Genomic DNA, 20,476 nt, shown 5'->3' on the forward strand with positions numbered 1-20,476 from the left:
TTTGGGAACATACCATTGGGAGTAAGACTTTGGGAGAATGGACATTGTTACAACAGAGCAGAAGGAAAGAGAAAGATTAGAAGGAGAATGCAGAGTGGAATAACTTAGAAATTATAAGGCAATTTAAAAAATTAAAAGCAATATGCAGAAGCATACAATCATGGGATGGAACCAGTTTTTTCCTTGTTGCATAGCAGGCTGAGACTTACTCAAGAGAACAAAGCTTTCTTGTTTCAGACTTGGCTTTAATTCATTTAGCAATTAAAGGGTAGACACTTTGTGTTTCTCTATGCAATAGAGATTGGAACTCATTTTTCATCCAGAGTGAGTGAGTTCTTTCTGCACTGGCTGTTGGTCTTATGCTCCGTGTGTGTGTGTGTGTGTGTGTGTGTGTGTGTGTGTGTGTGTGTGTGTGTGTGTGTGTGTGCAGGCAAGGGAACTAACAAGAAAAAAGCTTTCTTCTTACAGACTCAGCTTTAATTCATTTAGCAATACAAGATAGATACTTTTTATTTCTCTATGCAATAGAGATTGGAACTCATTTTTCATCCAGAATGAGTGAGTACTTTCTGTACTGGCTCTTGGTCTCATGTTCCATATATGTATATAAGTATTGATGTGTTTACATATGTGTACACATATTAAGCTTCTATTACATTAGATTTTCATAAGACTCCTTTCCGTATTTATTCACACTGTATTTACTCCCTACCCTCTCCTTTTCATCTCCTCTCCATGTGATCTTATTCTTGTCACCCCACCCCCATTTATGCATAACTATTTTATTTTTTCACATTAGTGTGACTTACCCCTTACCTGGAGTCGTTACATCTATACCCAACTTCTATGTTTTCACTAATTGTAGCTTGCACTTGGAAGACTTAACTGGTAACATCCATGTGTAACTGAATATAAATGATATTTGTCTTTCTCAGTCTAAGTTACTTCACTTGGAATGATTTTTTTCTAGCTCTGTTCACTTACATGCAAATTTCTTGGTTTCTAGCTTCTTCTTCTTCTTCTTCTTCTTCTTCTTCTTCTTCTTCTTCTTCTTCTTCTTCTTCTTCTTCTTCTTCCTCTTCTTCTCCTCCTTCTCCTCCTCCTCCTCCTCCTCCTCCTCCTTTTTTTCTTTTAAAACAGCTGAGTGATAGTCTGCCGCCTGGGTGTGCCTCTGCATTGTTAGATACTGCGTAGGGTTCAAAGAAGAAACAGCCTTCTCCAAGAAAAACAGCAGTGAAATACTTCTCCTTTATAGGGGATTACAAGGGCTACATAAACCTTGGGGAGTGGGTAGAGTTTTGTGGGAAAGTGCATATTACATTGTTGGCTGGTACTGAGGTGCTGAGAATGCTTCATTCACATGAAGAGGAATTCCATGTGCTTGCCAGACATGTCCAGCAATCTATAGGGAGAAAGGGAGTTAAACCTGGGATTTGGCCACCAGGCTGCATGACTACTTCAAGGGTGGCAGAGGTGGGTGTTGCAAAGCTTACATGAGCTAGGACATGCAGGCTCAGAGCAAGAAGAAAAACGGTCCTACTCCTGCCTGTCTCAGGAAGAGATTATCAGGGTTTGGACACATCTTAATCTTACTTTTACTTTGGACTAGTGTGCTAGTTCCATGGCTTTCTATTCCATGTGTTAATGTACCACATTTTCTTCATCCAGACATCTTGGTAGTGTCTAATATCTAGCAATTATGAATATAGCAGTAATGAACATGGTTTGGTGTCTTTGAGGTCGGATGAAGGGTCCTTTGGGTTTCTATCCAAGATTGGTATACTTGGATCTTGAGAGAGATTGATTCCCAGTTTCTTGAGAAACCACCATACTGATTTTCACAGTGGTCAATGTTTGTGATGATTTTAGTCACCTAGTTCTGCTAGGCAGCCATGGGAACTAAATAAAACTGATGTCGTTTGGGGGAACTGAAGTCTCACTAACCAACAATTCACATGGAGGGTCTCGCACATGGAATAATTAGCAAGTCATTATTTCTGGTAACAGCAGATAGGAAGGCTATTGCATAACATCTATATTTCTTTCTTAAATTTTTGAGTCAGGACATGTAATAATGCAATTATTACTCATAATCCTACTCCATTTACACCTGTGTCCATCTTCTAAGTATGCCACCCAGCATTTCATGAAACTTATTTTTTATTCACCTTTACAAAGAGCAATTATATCACACCACAAGGAGAACAGTTTCTATAGTACATACTTGTGCCATGGTGTCCTATCTCATCAAAGGCGTGAAGATGTGGGTGAATCATTTATCGAATAATGGACAGTAATCAAGTTACTACCATTTTCCTGTATTTTAAAAGAGGAATATGAAGCCTTAACAAAGTATACACAGCAATGAGATGGAATTCCATGAACTGAATTGTAGTTGGTAGTGTGATTTCATCCCACTGCCTGTCGCCTCACTGAATTCTGTTATTACATAAAGTAAATTTCCCATATGGTTAACTGAATTTTCTATGTAAGCATACCACATTAGAAAAAGGGACTTTATTCTCATACTTACTTTAATTAAAAAATAAAATTAAGTGCACAACTGCACATACCATGTTTTGAAATGTAAACACGAGATATGGCCATGCCAAGCTAATTGGCATTTATTGCTTCTTATATTTCTATTTTTTCGTAAAAACGCTTTAAATCAATCCTTAAGACTTCCAAAAATATAATAACTATTGACTATTTTATTATTATGTATAATACAGCTCTTGAACTTTGCTAAAATTTTGCATTCTTTGCAAATATATCTCTAATCTTATCTCACTCATAACTCTTAGAGTTTTGTTTCTTCTTTATATTTCTGGGTTTGCAAGCTTGTAAATAAGGTGACATATGTCATGGAATTCTGAGTTGACAGCTTTACAAGAAATGATGGGCTACTTATAGTGTATGTTGTTGCACTGTGGTGCAAAAACACAGCCCAAACACCACATTAAAAAAATGAGGAGAACTTCATTTTAATAGCATTGTATTTAGAAGAATATAATACTAGTATATGGGCTAAATTTATTCAACCCCCATCTGTTCATATATTTCACATTTAGTTATCTCTATAAAGAAATGAATAGATTTATTACTGGCTATACATATTCTGTATATGTTTATATCTACATATAGATATATAATGTACAAATATTTTCTCTTGTATTATATTAACTATAAGCTATTTCAAGTATTTATCATTTTAATTTTTTAATTTTGATGTCCCAGGTAACCAGGTGTAGTTCTTTTTTTTATTTATTTTTATTAACGTGAGTATTTCTTATATACATTTCAAGTGTTATTCCCTTTCCCAGTTTCCAGGCAAACATCCCCCTCCCCCCTCCACTTCCTTATGGTTGTTCCCCTCCCAACCCTCCCCCCATTGCCGCACTCCCCCATAATCTAGTTCACTAGGGGTTCAGTCTTAGCAGGACCCAGGGCTTCCCCTTCCACTGGTGCTCTTACTAGGATATTCATTGCTACCTATGAGGTCAGAGTCCAGGGTCAGTCCATGTATAGTCTTTAGGTAGTGGCTTAGTCCCTGGAAGCTCTGGTTGCTTGACATTGTTGTACTTTTGGGGTCTCGAGCCCCTTCAAGCTCTTCCAGTTCTTTCTCTGATTCCTTCAACAGGGGACCTATTCTCAGTTCAGTGGTTTGCTGCTGGCATTCGCCTCTGTATTTGCTGTATTCTGGCTGTGTCTCTCAGGAGCGATCTACATCCGGCTCCTGTCGGTCTGCACTTCTTTGCTTCATCCATCTTGTCTAATTGGGTGGCTGTATATGAATGGGCCACATGTGGGGCAGGCTCTGAATGGGTGTTCCTGCAGTCTCTGTTTTAATCTTTGCCTCTCCCTTCCCTGCCAAGGGTATTCTTTTTCCTCATTTAAAGAAGGAGTGAAGCATTCACATTTTGATCATCCGTCTTGAGTTTCGTTTGTTCTAGGGATGTAGGGTAATTCAAGCATTTGGGCTAATAGCCACTTATCAATGAGTGCATACCATGTATGTCTTTCTGTGATTGGGTTAGCTCACTCAGGATGATATCTTCCAGTTCCAACCATTTGCCTACGAATTTCATAAACTCGTTGTTTTTGATAGCTGAGTAATATTCCATTGTGTAGATGTACCACATTTTCTGTATCCATTCCTCTGTTGAAGGGCATCTGGGTTCTTTCCAGTTTCTGGCTATTATAAATAAGGCTGCGATGAACATAGTGGAGCACGTGTCTCTTTTATATGTTGAGGCATCTTTTGGGTATATGCCCAAGAGCAGTATAGCTGGATCCTCAGGCAGTTCAATGTCCAATTTTCTGAGGAACCTCCAGACTGATTTCCAGAATGGTTTTACCAGTCTGCAATCCCACCAACATTGGAGGAGTGTTATTCTTTCTCCACATCCTCGCCAGCATCTGCTGTCACCTGAGTTTTTGATCTTAACCATTCTCACTGGTGTGAGGTGAAATCTCAGGGTTGTTTTGATTTGCATTTCCCTTATGACTAAAGATGTTGAACATTTCTTTAGGTGTTTCTCAGCCATTCGGCATTCCTCAGCTGTGAATTCTTTGTTTAGCTCTGAACCCCATTTTTTAATAGGGTTATTTGTTTCCCTGCGGTCTAACTTTTTGAGTTCTTAGTATATTTTGGATATAAGGCCTCTATCTGTTGTAGGATTGGTAAAGATCTTTTCCCAATCTGTTGGTTGCCGTTTTGTCCTAACCACAGTGTCCTTTGCCTTACAGAAGCTTTGCAGTTTTATGAGATCCCATTTGTCGATTCTTGTTCTTAGAGCATAAGCCATTGGTGTTTTGTTCAGGAAATTTTTTCCAGTGCCCATGTGTTCCAGATGCTTCCCTAGTTTTTCTTCTATTAGTTTGAGTGTGTCTGGTTTGATGTGGAGGACCTTGATCCACTTGGACTTAAGCTTTGTACAGGGTGATAAGCATGGATCGATCTGCATTCTTCTACATGTTGCCCTCCAGTTGAACCAGCACCATTTGCTGAAAATGCGATCTTTTTTCCATTGGATGTTTTTGGCTCCTTTGTCAAAAATCAAGTGACCATAGGTGTGTGGGTTCATTTCTGGGTCTTCAATTCTATTCCATTGGTCTATCTGTCTGTCTCTGTACCAATACCATGCAGTTTTTATCACTATTGCTCTGTAATACTGCTTGAGTTCAGGAATAGTGATTCCCCCTGAAGTCCTTTTATTGTTGAGGATAGCTTTAGCTATCCTGGGTTTTTTGTTATTCCAGATGAATTTGCAAATTGTTCTGTCTAACTCTTTGAAGAATTGGATTGGTATTTTGATGGGGATTGCATTGAATCTGTAGATTGCTTTTGGTAAAATGGCCATTTTTACTATATTAATCCTGCCAATCCATGAGCATGGGAGATCTTTCCATCTTCTGAGATCTTCTTCAATTTCTTTCCTCAGTGTCTTGAAGTTCTTATTGTACAGATCTTTTACTTGCTTGGTTAAAGTCACACCGAGGTACTTTATGTTATTTGGGTCTATTATGAAGGGTGTCGTTTCCCTAATTTCTTTCTTGGCTTGTTTCTCTTTTGTATAGAGGAAGGCAACTGATTTATTTGAGTTAATTTTATACCCAGCCACTTTGCTGAAGTTGTTTATCAGCTTTAGTAGTTCTCTGGTGGAACTTATGGGATCACTTAAATATACTATCATGTCATCTGCAAATAGTGATATTTTGACCTCTTCTGTTCCGATCTGTATCCCCTTGATTTCTCTTGTTGTCTGATTGCTCTGGCTAGAACTTCAAGAACTATATTGAATAAGTAGGGAGAGAGTGGGCAGCCTTGTCTAGTCCCTGATTTTAGTGGGATTGCTTCAAGTTTCTCTCCATTTAGTTTAATGTTAGCAACTGGTTTGCTGTATATGGCTTTTACTATGTTTAGGTATGGGCCTTGAATTCCTATTCTTTCCAGAACTTTTATCATGAAGGGGTGTTGAATTTTGTCAAATGCTTTCTCAGCATCTAATGAAATGATCATGTGGTTCTGTTCTTTCAGTTTGTTTATATAATGGATCACGTTGATGGTTTTCCGTATATTAAACCATCCCTGCATGCCTGGGATGAAGCCTACTTGATCATGGTGGATGATTGTTTTGATGTGCTCTTGAATTCGGTTTGCCAGAATTTTATTGAGTATTTTTGCGTCGATATTCATAAGGGAAATTGGTCTGAAGTTCTCTTTCTTTGTTGTGTCTTTGTGTGGTTTAGGTATAAGAGTAATTGTGGCTTCGTAGAAGGAATTCGGTAGGGCTCCATCTGTTTCAATTTTGTGGAATAGTTTGGATAATATTGGTATGAGGTCTTCTATGAAGGTTTGATAGAATTCTGCACTAAACCAGTCTGGACCTGGGCTCTTTTTGGTTGGGAGAACTTTAATGACTGCTTCTATTTCCTTAGGAGTTATGGGGTTGTTTAACTGGTTTATCTGTTCCTGATTTAACTTCGATACCTGGTATCTGTCTAGGAAATGGTCCATCTCCTGAAGATTTTCAAGTTTTGTTGAATATAGGTTTTTATAGTAAGATCTGATGATTTTTTGAATTTCCTCTGAATCTGTAGTTATGTCTCCCTTTTCATTTCTGATTTTGTTAATTTGGACGCACTCTCTGTGTCCTCTCGTTAGTCTGGCTAAGGTTTTATCTATCTTGTTGATTTTCTCAAAGAACCAACTTTTGGTTCTGTTGATTCTTTCTATGGTCCTTTTTGTTTCTACTTGGTTGATTTCAGCTCTGAGTTTGATTATTTCCTGCCTTCTACTCCTCCTGGGTGTATTTGCTTCTTTTTGTTCTAGAGCTTTTAGGTGTGCTGTCAAGCTGCTGACATATGCTCTTTCCTGTTTCTTTCTGCAGGCACTCAGCGCTATGAGTTTTCCTCTTAGCACAGCTTTCATTGTGTCCCATAAGTTTGGGTATGTTGTACCTTCATTTTCATTAAATTCTAAAAAGTTTTTAATTTCTTTCTTTATTTCTTCCTTGACCAGGTTATCATTGAGTAGAGCATTGTTCAATTTCCACATATATGTGGCCATTCTTCCCTTATTGTTATTGAAGACCAGTTTTAGGCCGTGGTGGTCCAATAGCACGCATGGGATTATTTCTATCTTTCTGTACATGTTGAGGCCCGTTTTTTGACCAATTATATGGTCAATTTTGGAGAAAGTACCATGAGGAGCTGAGAAGAAGGTACATCCTTTTGCTTTAGGATAGAATGTTCTATAAATATCCGTTAAGTCCATTTGGCTCATGACTTCTCTTAGTCTTTCGACATCACTGTTTAATTTCTGTTTCCATGATCTGTCCATTGATGAGAGTGGGGTTTTGAAATCTCCCACTATTATTGTGTGAGGTGCAATGTGTGTTTTGAGCTTTAGTAAGGTTTCTTTTACGTATGTAGGTGCCCTTGTATTTGGGGCATAGATATTTAGGATTGAGAGTTCATCTTGGTGGATTTTTCCTTTGATGAATATGAAGTGTACTTCCTTATCTTTTTTGATGACTTTTAGTTGGAAATTGATTTTATTTGATATTAGAATGGCTACTCCGGCTTGCTTCTTCTGACCATTTGCTTGGAAAGTTGTTTTCCAGCCTTTCACTCTGAGGTAGTGTCTGTCTTTGTCTCTGAGGTGTGTTTCCTATAGGCAGCAGAATGCAGGGTCCTCGTTGCGTATCCAGTTTGTTAATCTATGTCTTTTTATTGGGGATTTGAGGCCATTGATATTGAGAGATATTAAGGAATAGTGATTATTGCTTCCCGTTATATTCATATTTGGATGTGAGGTTATGTTTGTGCGCTTTCATTCTCTTTGTTTTGTTGCCAAGACGATTAGTTCCTTGCTTCTTCTAGGGTATAGCTTGCCTCCTTATGTTGGGCTTTACCATTTATTATCCTTTGTAGTGCTGGATTTGTAGAAAGATATTGTGTAAATTTGGTTTTGTCATGGAATATCTTGGTTTCTCCATCAATGTTAATTGAGAGTTTTGCTGGATACAGTAACCTGGGCTGGCATTTGTGTTCTCTTAGGGTCTGTATGACATCAGTCCAGGATCTTCTGGCCTTCATAGTTTCTGGCGAGAAGTCTAGTGTGATTCTGATAGGTCTCCCTTTATATGTTACTTGACCTTTTTCCCTTACTGCTTTTAATATTCTTTCTTTATTTTGTGCGTTTGGTGTTTTGACAATTATGTGACGGGAGGTGTTTCTTTTCTGGTCCAATCTATTTGGAGTTCTGTAGGCTTCTTGTATGTCTATGGGTATCTCTTTTTTTAGGTTAGGGAAGTTTTCTTCTATGATTTTGTTGAAGATATTTACTGGTCCTTTGAGCTGGGAGTCTTCACTCTCTTCTATATCTATTATCCTTAGGTTTGATCTTCTCATTGAGTCCTGGATTTCCTGTATGTTTTGGACCAGTAGCTTTTTCCGCTTTACATTATCTTTGACAGTTGAGTCAATGATTTCTATGGAATCTTCTGCTCCTGAGATTCTCTCTTCCATCTCTTGTATTCTGTTGGTGAAGCTTGTATCTACAGCTCCTTGTCTCTTCTTTTGGTTTTCTATATCCAGGGTTGTTTCCACGTGTTCTTTCTTGATTGCTTCTATTTCCATTTTTAATTCCTTCAAATGTTTGATTGTGTTTTCCTGGAATTCTTTCAGGGATTTTTGTGTCTCCTCTCTATGGGCTTCTACTTGTTTATTTATGTTTTCCTGGAATTCTTTCAGGGATTTTTGTGTCTCCTCTCTACGGGCTTCTACTTGTTTATTTATGTTTTCCTGGAATTCTTTCAGGCATTTTTGCGATTCCTCTCTGTAGGCTTCTACTTGTTCTCTAAGGGAGTTCTTCATGTCTTTCTTGAAGTCCTCCAGCATCATGATCAAAAATGATTTTGAAACTAGATCTTGCTTTTCTGGTGTGTTTGGATATTCCATGTTTGTTTTGATGGGAGAATTGGGCTCCGATGGTGCCATGTAGTCTTGGTTTCTGTTGCTTGGATTCCTGCGCTTGCCTCTCGCCATCAGATTATCTGTAGTGTTACTTTGTTCTGCTATTTCTGACAGTGGCTAGACTGTCCTATAAGCCTGTGTGTCAGGAGTGCTGTAGACCTGTTTTCCTCTCTCTCAGTCAGTTATGGGGACAGAGTGTTCTGCTTTCGGGCATGTAGTTTTTCCTCTCTACAGGTCTTCAGCTGTTCCTGTGGGCCTGTGTCTTGAGTTCACCAGGCAGCTTTCTTGCAGCAGAAAATTTGGTCTTACTTGTGGTCCCGAGGCTCAAGTTCGCTCGTGGGGTGCTGCCCACGGGCTCTCTGCAGCGGTAGCAACCAGGAAGACCTGTGCCGCCCCTCCCGGGAGCTTCAGTGCACCAGGGTTCCAGATGGTCTTTGGCTTTTTCCTCTGGCGTCCGAGATGTATGTGCAGAGAGCAGTCTCTTCTGGTTTCCCAGGCTTGTCTCCCTCTCTGAAGGTTTAGCTCTCCCTCCCACGGGATTTGGGTGCAGAGAACTGTTTATCCGGTCTGTTTCCTTCAGGTTCCCGCGGTGTCTCAGGCAGGGGTCCTGCCGCTCCTGGGCCCTCCCCCACGGGAGCCCAGAGTCCTTTTACAGTTTCCTCTTGGGCCAGGGATGTGGGCAGGGGTGAGCAGTACTGGTGGTCTCTTCTGCTCTGCAGCCTCAGGAGTGCCCACCTGACCAGGCGGTTGGGTCTCTCTCCCCAGGTGTAGTTCTTATAACTCTGTCTTTTATGAAAAGCCTTTGCCTCCATTCTGATGGTTCCTTTTTTTTGCTTTATATTTATGATTGTTAATTTTCAGAATATTTAACTTTTATAATTAGTATATGTGATCATATAGGTAGACAGCTCACTTGCTATTTTTTTTTTAAATCTTCTTCTATAGCACTTACTCAGTACTCTTGTCAAAATGTAGCTACTACATTAAATGTAAGAGTTTATTTCTGGACAGTTATGTCATTACTTTTCTGATTATTCCATTCAATGCTCTTTATTATACTAGCTTCAGAGGATCGTTTTTTCAGATGCTCAAATATTTTTTATATGAACTTCAAGACAAGCTTGTCATTTTCTACATGAGAGCATAATAAAATTAAGTTCAGGAGTATAGGTTAGAGACTACTATCCCTTTAATCATTATTTAGCCCTTTGTTTCAGGAACATGACTACTGTTGTCTCACTTAAATAAACTTATTTAATTGAATGCAAGTAGCTTAATGCTTTTTGTTACATTTCTAAGTTCCTTTTTGCTGACTTTACAAATGGACTAATTTTTTAAACTTTCACTTTGAACTATTCTATCTAAAGATATAATCAATATAAATTTGTTTTACTATGATAAATTTGCTAAACATTCATTAATTCTGATATTTGATCTTTAGGAATTTCTATATATAAAATTATATTTTTGCAAGCAGAGACAAATTTGTCTTCTTCTCTTTCATAGTTTTATATATTCAAAGAGAATTTGAGCCTTGAGAAAATAGGAGACATAGTTTCTGCTAGCTGTGAACATACATTAAGAGTCGTAAATCACCAGTGGGAATTCTGACTAAATAGACGTCAGATGTGCTCAGAACCATTTTTGTTTTAGGTTGCTGACTCCTTTCCCTAGGTTTCTTCACATTCCCTCCAACTGAAATGCCATTTACTCATTGGCTAAAATGAGCCTGAACCTTCCAAGGAAGGTTGAATGTACCAAATTAGAAGTGAAAGTTTCACAGAAATATTGGCCCACAAGCCCGTTATAAACACACGTCAATGATCTACCATATTATATATCTATTGCTGTGAAGAGACACCATGACTGGTGCATCTTTTTTTAAGAGAAAAGCATTTAATTAGTGCCTGCTTGGAGTTTCTTGTATTCTTGACTCTAAAGCCAGACCTCAACTTCCAAGTTGTGCCACTTGCTGGGGCTGGAACATGGCCTCCTCCTTCAGTAACACCTGAATTAGCTTTCTGTTTCCCATAGTTCCCTTCACAGCTTAAGCCTTCCTATAATTCTTTTTCTCAAGTTGAAAGCTTAGCTGAGTGGGGTCTTGCCCTGAGATCACCACTTCCTTTATTCATTTCAGAACAGACTTTTCTTTTATTGTCTTATTTCCTTGAGCCTTGTACTTCACTCTACTACACTTACTGGTCTTCCTTTTTCCTCAGACTGTACAGTTTGTACTTTTTCTTGCTCAGCTTGCTCCCTTTCCTTATAGATATACATAAGAGTAACCATAAATAGCCACAATAGAGAGTCAATACTAGGCTACCTTGAAATCTTCTCTGCCAAAGTCATTCATGCAAAACTCTCTAATTTACTTTCAGGAAGATTTGTGGGTTTTTTGTTTTGTTTTGTTTTTGTTTGTTTGGTTTTTTTTTTTTAGACAAGGGCAGAAAACAACCATATTCCTTGCCAAAATATCACAATAATTATTTCTAAACCACTTACTACTATCTTCTCTGAAACCTCTTGTGCCAAACTGACTTAGTCTACCTTATTCTCAGAACCACTATCTCCCGTGCTCCTACTAGTGTGACCCATTGAGCCCTGCATAGAGCATCCAACTGCTTTCCTAATCCAAAGTTGCAAATCCACCAACAAGCAGCATGGTTCAGCCTGCCAGGGACATCCCACTCCCTGATACTTACTTCTGTCTCAGTCTTTGTTTTAGTAGAGCTGTAAAGAAGCACTATGATCACAGATGATCACAGCAACTTTTTTTTTCTTTTAGCAAAAACACTTAATTAGGATTGGGACTTGGTTACAGTTTCAGAGGTTCAGACCATTGTCAGTATGGCAGCAGGCCGAAGAGAAAGCAGACAGTTCTGTATGTAGATTCACTGGCAGAGAAATAGAGACACTGGGTCTGGTTTGGGCTAGTGACACTTCCTCGATCAAGACCACACCCACTCCAACAAGATCACACCTCCTACTCTATCTCAAGTAGCAGCTCTCCCTAATGACCAAGCATTAAAATATTTCAGCCTTTTAGAACCATTAACAACCACATTATAGTACAGGACTTCATTGTAGCATGCTACAAAAAATGTAAAGAACATGGCTTAATAAGGTTATCAAAATAGAAAAAAACAACATGGTAAAAAGGAAAGGTACCTCTGTTTCTTACTAAATAATAATACTACTTCTTAGGATTAGTCTCAACCATTTATGGATCACATAACTTAAATGAAACATGAATGTAGGCATTACATACAAAATCTAGAAAATGGTAGAAGTCCTAGCTATGATGTAAAATCATAAAGTAACTGCTAATGTTGTTATTACAGGCAGAATTTTGCCATGTGCTCTGTAACCATGACATGGTCCACATGAAAAGCCTCCAGTGGTTTCTCTTCATTTCCTCCTTTGGAGGCAGTAAGGAACAAAATTTGAGGTCATACTATCACAATGTGACCTGAAAACTATTTCTTTTTATGTGTACTTCTGGCATTTGTCTGTGTGGCATGTTATATATACTCCAATCTCAGAACTTAGTAAGTCCATCAATGGGTATTATGTCAATCTTTCATAGAACTCTATAGAGAGAAATGGGCAAATTTTGCCAAGATAAATATAATAGTTTTGTGAGAAAATGCACATGTTTCCCTTGATGATAGCTCTAATTTTTCTAAAGTGACTCATTTTTAAGCTTCACAGTTTCTAAGCTTTCATGCAAATCACCAAAACAGGACTAAATTTTTGACTGTAAAATTGACAACTTTAGGAGTCATTAGTCATTTCATAGCCCCCATCTAAGGCAGGATAAAGATATATGTAATGCTAAGTACAAATAGTTTATATTTGTACATCAAATGTCAAATGTTGAAGCATATATATGATATATAGGAAGCATAAGATATATATCAACTTTCGTCTTGTATCAATAGTGATAAATTGTATTCTATTCCAAACTCTTCAAAAACTAATTCTATCATTTCCCTTCCTTTTTTACTTCTTTTTCAATAGTTTCTTTTGAAGATATAAAGATTGTTGATTTCACAAATACCTAGGAAAGAATGATAGCAGGATCCTTTATTTAGATTCATGAAGATTTTCTTTTTTGCACAGACAAGAATACTAATCAGTTAGGGATTTTTTAAAAATGCCTTTGTTATATGCTTTCACAATTCATAACCAAACCTCCCCATTCTATTTTAAATCACTACTAATTACTATTTTTCTTAAAAGTGTAAGCAGCTAGTATTCATGGTAAGATACAGTTACCAAGGATGAAAATCTGCATAATGGTTAATAGCCAGCCTAGCTATGTGCTGTCCTGAGCATTAAACAACTCTATTTGTGTGTTGGTCCCTCCCAACACACTGAAAAACAAATCTCCATATATGTGAATGTCATACATTCACTTGGCTACTAGAAATGCCTGCTGCTGCTTTCCATCCACTGATCAGTTAGCCTAACTTGCTTTGTCCACCCCTAGGGAGAAATTAGATAGTCAACTGCAAATTAGCTCTCCTACTTCACAACAACCAACACCAGGCAAACTCCATGTACTCCATTAAACACTGTTGTTACAGGATAGTAAACTACTATAGTGGCCATTGACTGGATTGGTAATCCCAAAGGCCATATATAAGAATGTGAACCTCCAGAATAGTACTCTTAAAAGAGAGTATAGATTTTAGTAGAGGGTCTTTGGGTTATTCGGCCACAAAAGACAAATCCCATGTGATCTCACTCCTGTGTAGAATCTAAGAAAACTGATCTCACCGAAGAAAAGAATAAAATAATGCTCTAAGATGGGAGGGAGCAAAGCGGTGTTGGGGCAAAGTTCGGCTACAAGGAATAAGTTCTAGAGATGCATTTTGCATGATAACTACAGTTAGTAATACATTGTATTTTTGAAATAATGTTTTACCATCAACATGAAATGGAAGTAATTCACATGGTAATTGGACACTTCATGAACAATTCAACATTTCCTGTTGTGCAAGACAAGCACATTTTGTTGCCAATTTAAAGTAAGGACTTAAGAAATGTAAAGAATAAATGCATATTCCACCAATGTTGACTTCCTGGTTTTAATATTATTCAAAAATTGTTGTAGTTAGCCACATTGAAGGCACAGGGTAACATATTCTTGGAGCCCCAAGTAAGCCCTTAATATTTCAAAACTAAAGCTAAGAAACATGGATACCAAAGAATCTCAATTTCACTAGTGAAGTCTTAATAAAAATAGAAAAAAATTTAATTAAATTATTTTTTTTACATTTTTACTTATTCAATTTATATCCTGCTCACTACCCCCTCCAGGTCATGGTCCCCATAATTCTTCCTCCTACCTGCTTCCTCTTCTCTTCTGAGTGGGTGGGACCCACCCTGGATATTCCCCCACCCTGGCACTTCAAGTCTCTATAAGGCTAGATGCTTCCTCTTTTTTTTAAAAGATTTATTTATTTATTATATATAAGTACACTGTAGCTATCCTCAGATACACCAGAAGAGGGCATCGGATCTCTTTACAGATGGTTGTGAGCCACGATGTGGTTGCTGGGAATTAAACTCATGACCTCTGGAAGAGCAGTCGGGTGCTCTTAACCGCTGAGCCATCTCTCCAGCCCCGATGCTTCCTCTTAAATTGAGATCAGACAAGGCAGCCCAGCTTGAAAAATATAACCCATAAACAGGCTGTTGAGATAGCCACTATTCCAGTTGTTTGGGACCTACATGAAGACCAAGTTGCACATCATTAATACAGTCTCTGAAAGTTCCAAGGATCCAGGTTAGTTGATTGTGTTCGTCTTCCTGTGGAGTTTCTATCCCCTTTGGTGCCCATAATCCTTCCACCTATTCTTCAGTAAGAGTCCCTAAGCTCCATCCAGTTTGGCTTTGGGTCTCTGCATCTGTCCAAGTCTGCTACTAGGTGGAACTTCTCAGAGGACAGCCATGCTAGGTTTCTGTCTGCAAGTCTAATAATGTATCATTATTAGAAAATGCTCAAGTGAGGAAGCTTGAATCTCACTTTGAAGGGAAAATAAAATAGTAATAAGAGGCAGATGGAGGTAGGTAACTGGGAGGGGAGTGGGAAGTGGAATGGGGGTTCAGGATCAGGTGTGGGGAAAAACAGGGGAGACTACTAGATGGCCATGAAAAGGAATGCATATCTGTAATGGATGAGGGTAAAGAGGTGAGAAGGATCTCCAGGATGACACAGAGACCTGGGATAAGGGAGGCAACCAAGAATCAATGGAGGTGAACTTAGCTGTAAATCATTACCTTAGGGATATGGAACCTAAAGAGGCCCCCTCTTGTAACCAGGCAGGATGCCCAATGGAGCAAAAGACACACCATCCCATCCACAAAACTTCTAAATGAAAAATTTATCCTCCCTACAAGAAATGCAGGCATGGAGGATAGAGCAAAGACTGAGAGAATGGCTAACCAATAACTGGCATAACTTGAGAGCCATTCCATGGGTAAGCACCAATCCCTGACACTACTAAAAGTAGAAAAATTTAAAGACTGAGAAAATACAAAACGCAGAGCAAAAATTTTCTACACAGCCGACTGCCTGATCCACAAAGCCAGTCAAAGCGCACAGAATTCTTGTAAGTCTTTTCAAATGTTCTGCTATTACATGAGCAATTTTGATTCATATGTAATAAACTGGTAAGAGAAGAGTGGCTTCATCAGTGGACTTACCAATTGACTGATTCATTAGAAGGGGCTTCCAAGTTGGAGGGAATCTTTCTTTCCCTCCCTTTCACCTTCCCTCCCTCCTTTTTACCCCTCTCAGCTTACCTCCCTTCCTACCTCCTTTATTTTTCCATGTCTTCTCTCCTCTCCTTTCTCCTCTCTCATTTTTTCTTTCTCTGTCTCCTCTCCATGCATGAACAGTCTTTTCCCTCCTTCTCGGCCAGGATGCTCTGCTTATCCGCCATGTTGTACTTACTGACTCCGCACAAGAATAGAAGCAAAGTCAAGTGGCAATGGACTGAAGTCCTGAACTCAAATAAGTGTTTCTCCTTCACTATGATTTGCTTAAATATTTTATCACAGAAGAAAAGTAAGCAATATACCAATGTAGTTGATCAGTTTTTGAATGATAGTATGCATAAAAATAATTCAGGAATGTTTTAAGTATATACTTTTATATTTTTAGATTATAATATAATTAAATTATTTTCTCTGCCTCCCTTTCTTCCTTCCATCACATGTGACACTCCACCCTACTCATACACTCTTTCAAATTCATGGCTTCTTTTTCTTTAATTGTGTGTGTGTGTGTGTGTGTGTGTGTGTGTGTGTGTGTGTGTGTGTGTGTGTATGCAACCTGTATGGATTTTCCATTTTGTTTTGTTTTTCTTTTCTCATTTCTTCTTTTTAAATAGGTATATTTTCCATTACTTTAAGCTGTATTTCATGTGTTTTGATATAATAAATTTTTGCTATACTTTAAATAGAAAAATTCCTTCATTTCTACTGTGCTTTTTTTTTAAATCTTGGGATAAGTTTGGAATTTTCATTTTATTTCTATTTTTTAAAACCATCCTTTCATACTTGATTTACAACAAGTGCTTTCTGATCAGATAACTGTATTTTTGATGTTGATTTTTTGAGTGTTTGAGTGTTTGACTCTTTTAAGTCTTTGAGTATTGAGGAATCTGTATCTAATATAATGTTTATTCTCTAAGTAAGTGGATTTCATTTTAAAATTTCTTTCTTTTTTGGTTAGTTTTCATCTTTATTATTTTTCAATTAAGTTATTTCAGAGGCTCTCCTGCCTAGGTCTCTGTAGACCTTTATCACCACACTCAGGCTGTCTGTATATATTTATTTTAAAAATAAATCATCTTTTTCTCCCCTGTATTTAACCCCACCTTCACCTCCCCACAGGAGAGAAAAACCATCTCACTGTAGATAGACGCTGTAGTGTATCACAGTGTGTCTCATAGTACTCCTTTTTGTCCACACTTCCTTGCTTGCAAATGTTCAATGCAGTGACTCATTCCTCTGGTTTGGAGCCTCTGGTTTCTGCTACTCTATCAATACTGAAACCTCACTAGAACTCCTGTCATATATCCTGTTGTTGCCCTGTGTCAGAGAGATCCTGTAGTTTAGGATCTAAAGAACCAGCCCCTTAATGCACTCCAACAGTTCATCAATGGGGTAGCTGTTGGGGTGGGCTGTTTCTTTGCACCCTGGATTGCCCACTGTCCAACTGTACTTGCCATTGCGGATTGGGGATGAGGTGGTATGGAATCAATGGCTCACACACTGGGAGCAGGTGAGAATGAGGCAGCAAACACATTTATTAATTCTCGAGGAGATCCCTTTATATATTCCTCCTCATCACATTGTTCCTAAGCAAGCATATTCTCCAAGTGGCAGTTCCCAATTGGCTGCCATTGTCTGTGTCACCAATCCTAGGCCCTTAGGTAGGCTTCAGTTTCTCCCTCATGTTGAAATTGCCTCTTTGCAGCACAACCTCACTTACTGCTCTACCTTTATGTGGAATTGACCACCCTCAGTGAGGTCTGCCGCAGTCCAATTCAAAGCCTAGATCTGAGCATCAGAGTTATCTGAACTGGTCAGACCATTGGCTCTCTGGCTGCCATAGCATGGGCTGGCTCACCAGCAATCCCCACATCCAGGGCTCTACTGTGCTGCTCAGGTAAGGTGCAGGGACTATTCTCCTGAGTACAACAGCAGGTAAGAGGAAGGAGCAGTCCTCCCTCTGATGACCTCAGGACAAGTCTCCTGACCTTGGTAGGTGACAAAGAGCACAATAGAAGGATATCTTTCTCTTGCTCATTTCACCACAAGGCAGAGAAGTTGTGTGGATAGCTTTTCCATGCTCATACCATTGGAGCCAGTATATGTATGCCTTTGCCATCAGGGTCAGCTCTACTGTGCTGCCCAGGTAAGGGACAGGGACAGCTCTCTTGCTTTCTTGACAACAGGGTAGGGTCCCACTGCCTAGTGGTAGGTGTAAGTAGTAAGAGTTGAGGAGGGTGTCTCTCCCTTGTCCAAGCCATCCCAGGAAAGATATACGGTATGAACAGCTATCCCACACTCATATTCTTGGGGCTGGTTGTCCTGAAACTCCCTGCAATGTGTAGGCCTGCTCTCCTGTGTACTGCCTGTGGCATAGACTAGAGTCAACTCTCTTTGTCTCATGCCTCCAGAGCCAAATCCCCCATGATACCCAGGTGAGAGGTGGAGCTAGTTCTGCACAGCCCTTAGATAGCAAAGTGTCCTCAGGTGGCAACCAAGGCTAGAACTGTCCACCTGGCCTTTCATGTTTATAGACTCCTGATGCACATTTCATGTTTATAGACTCCTGAGTCACATTTCCATACGTAGCCCCCCAATGGCAGCACATGGCAGGATCCCATCATGGTCCCAGGTGGGATCACAAGCTACTCACTGCAGATTGTTCCTTACTGCCCTCCACTTCCCAACTGATTTTCCTTATTGTGCCCATATCCTTCTGTTTCACATTCTCTTCCATTTCTTCACAACCTACTTGCTACTTTTAGTGGTTCCCCGACATCTCTGAGTGTCTGGGGTCATCTCAGGAGTAGTCTCAGGAAGACTATTCCCTGCTCATGCATTATGTTACCAGACTGGTGTTCATCTCAGGCTAGCTCCCTGTCCAGGCTTCATGGTATGGTCTGGTGGTCATCTCAGGTTCACTGCTCCCCTGACCTGCCCACGTGGCCCCATGTGAGGCCACTGTCTTGGGCTCACTTCTGCCTTGAGGAATGAGATCCTGGACAGATTTTGAGTCTGCAGGTTGCACCTTGTCTTGGAAGTCTGTCTAGGCCTGTGTAGAGCTGGACTGGTGGTCATCTCAGCCTAGCTCACTGACCAGGCCCCATGGCACCAGTCCAGTGGTTGTCTAACTCTTGGGCTCTTTTTAAGGGATTGTTAATCTGTTAATCATTCAGACAGGTCAGAACACTGAGCATAGACTCTCCTCTCTGCCACCTTCAGAAGCACAGTGACACAGCAGCCACACCTGAAAAGCTTCTAGAGGCAGGGTATGCAAATGCTTTTAAAAGCCTAGTCTCAGGCAACATAGCTATATTAGTTGTGAGTTCTAGACATCTGGATTTTGGTACATGTGTCTAAATGGCTTTGTTTTAGTTTCACAACAAAAGAACCTTGCAGATATTTAGGAAGATAAAACACAGTCACCAAACAAAATAACTTAAATTAAGTTACACACAGAGGTTTCTTGGCTTTTTATAGCAAAAAAAAAAAAGGAATTTCTGTCCATCAACTGAAAGAGCATTCTGAATGAGGGTTACAGGCAGTTGCCATTTGTGAGAGTATAGAACGAGAACAGGTCATCCAGTCCTGCTTCACTGTCAAGCTGACTGAAGGCCCTTAAGGGAAAGTGAAAAGCACAATAGTTTAGTGGCAACCATTAGCTCCCTACTGCTTGTTACAATGGGTACAATGTACCAAGGACTTCAACAAGTCCTTAACAAGTGAATTATTTTCCAGCTAGTGTATCTTTTCCTCTGTAGCCTGTGAGTGCATAGGTGGATCAGAAACTGCCAAACCCTGCTGTTGATAGGGATTGATAAAAATCACAGATACGAAAGTGGGAATAGTAATGCCTATCATTTGAGACAGTGTGAGAATCCAAGAGGATAAAAAGTAAACATTTCTTAGCAGAGTGAGGAGAAGCATGTGCAAACTGAGGTCTTTTTCTTCTCTTGCTTCATTTTAACTGAAAAAAAGTTTGAATTTCCTTTCTATTTTTTTCCTTCTCTTAAAAATTACTTACTGCTTGCAATTATAATATAATTACACCATTCATTCTTCCTTTTCCTCTGAAACATTCCCAACGATCTCTCTTGCTTTCTTTCAAATCTATGGTCTTTGTTCATTTGTAATAGAATATGTTCCTAAATGCATAAATATAGCTTGCTCAGTCTGTATAATGTTAATTGAATGAATATATTTTCAGGATGGACCATTTTCTATTATATAACAAATTGATCTGCTCTTCCCTGAGGAAGATGTTTATTGCTATAAATATCATACCCTTGAAAAACAAGGCATTGAAACCCCTGGACTGGAACTGACCTGAGGACTAGCTTGCAAGGTACCTAAATTTCTATAGGAGCGAAGCAACCAACAGTCCTACTTGGACTAAGAAATACAAAAACAAACAGCACAGTATTTGATATGCAAACATTGGTGCTAACCAACAGTTCTGTAATGGACTTAAGATCTGTTTCACAGGAAGTAAATCAAGCTTGATACAAGAAACCCAGGCAACTTTCCAGAAGTCATGAAGCTTGAAGGACAACCTGTAACTACTTCTTTACTAAATTACTATGGTTCCTAGTTATATTTTAAGTATTTGTCTTTGCACCCACAGGCAAAAAGAGTCCTCGCATTTAGTCAATGATACTTCACTTTGCAAGAGACAGAGATGATTACAAAAACCTAAATACAATCA

At 39.1% G+C, this 20,476-nt stretch overlaps 1 pseudogene; it reads right to left on the reverse strand.

Moving 5' to 3' along the window:
- Window positions 1-18,923: 18,923 nt before the first annotated feature.
- Window positions 18,924-19,040, reverse strand: LOC120102698 (small nucleolar RNA SNORA17; annotated as a pseudogene).
- Between the last annotated feature and the right edge of the window lie 1,436 nt (window positions 19,041-20,476).

Source organism: Rattus norvegicus, chromosome 4 (genome assembly GCF_021556685.1).
Source record: "Rattus norvegicus strain SHRSP/BbbUtx chromosome 4, alternate assembly SHRSP_T2T, whole genome shotgun sequence".
NCBI classification, from domain to species: domain Eukaryota; kingdom Metazoa; phylum Chordata; class Mammalia; order Rodentia; family Muridae; genus Rattus; species Rattus norvegicus.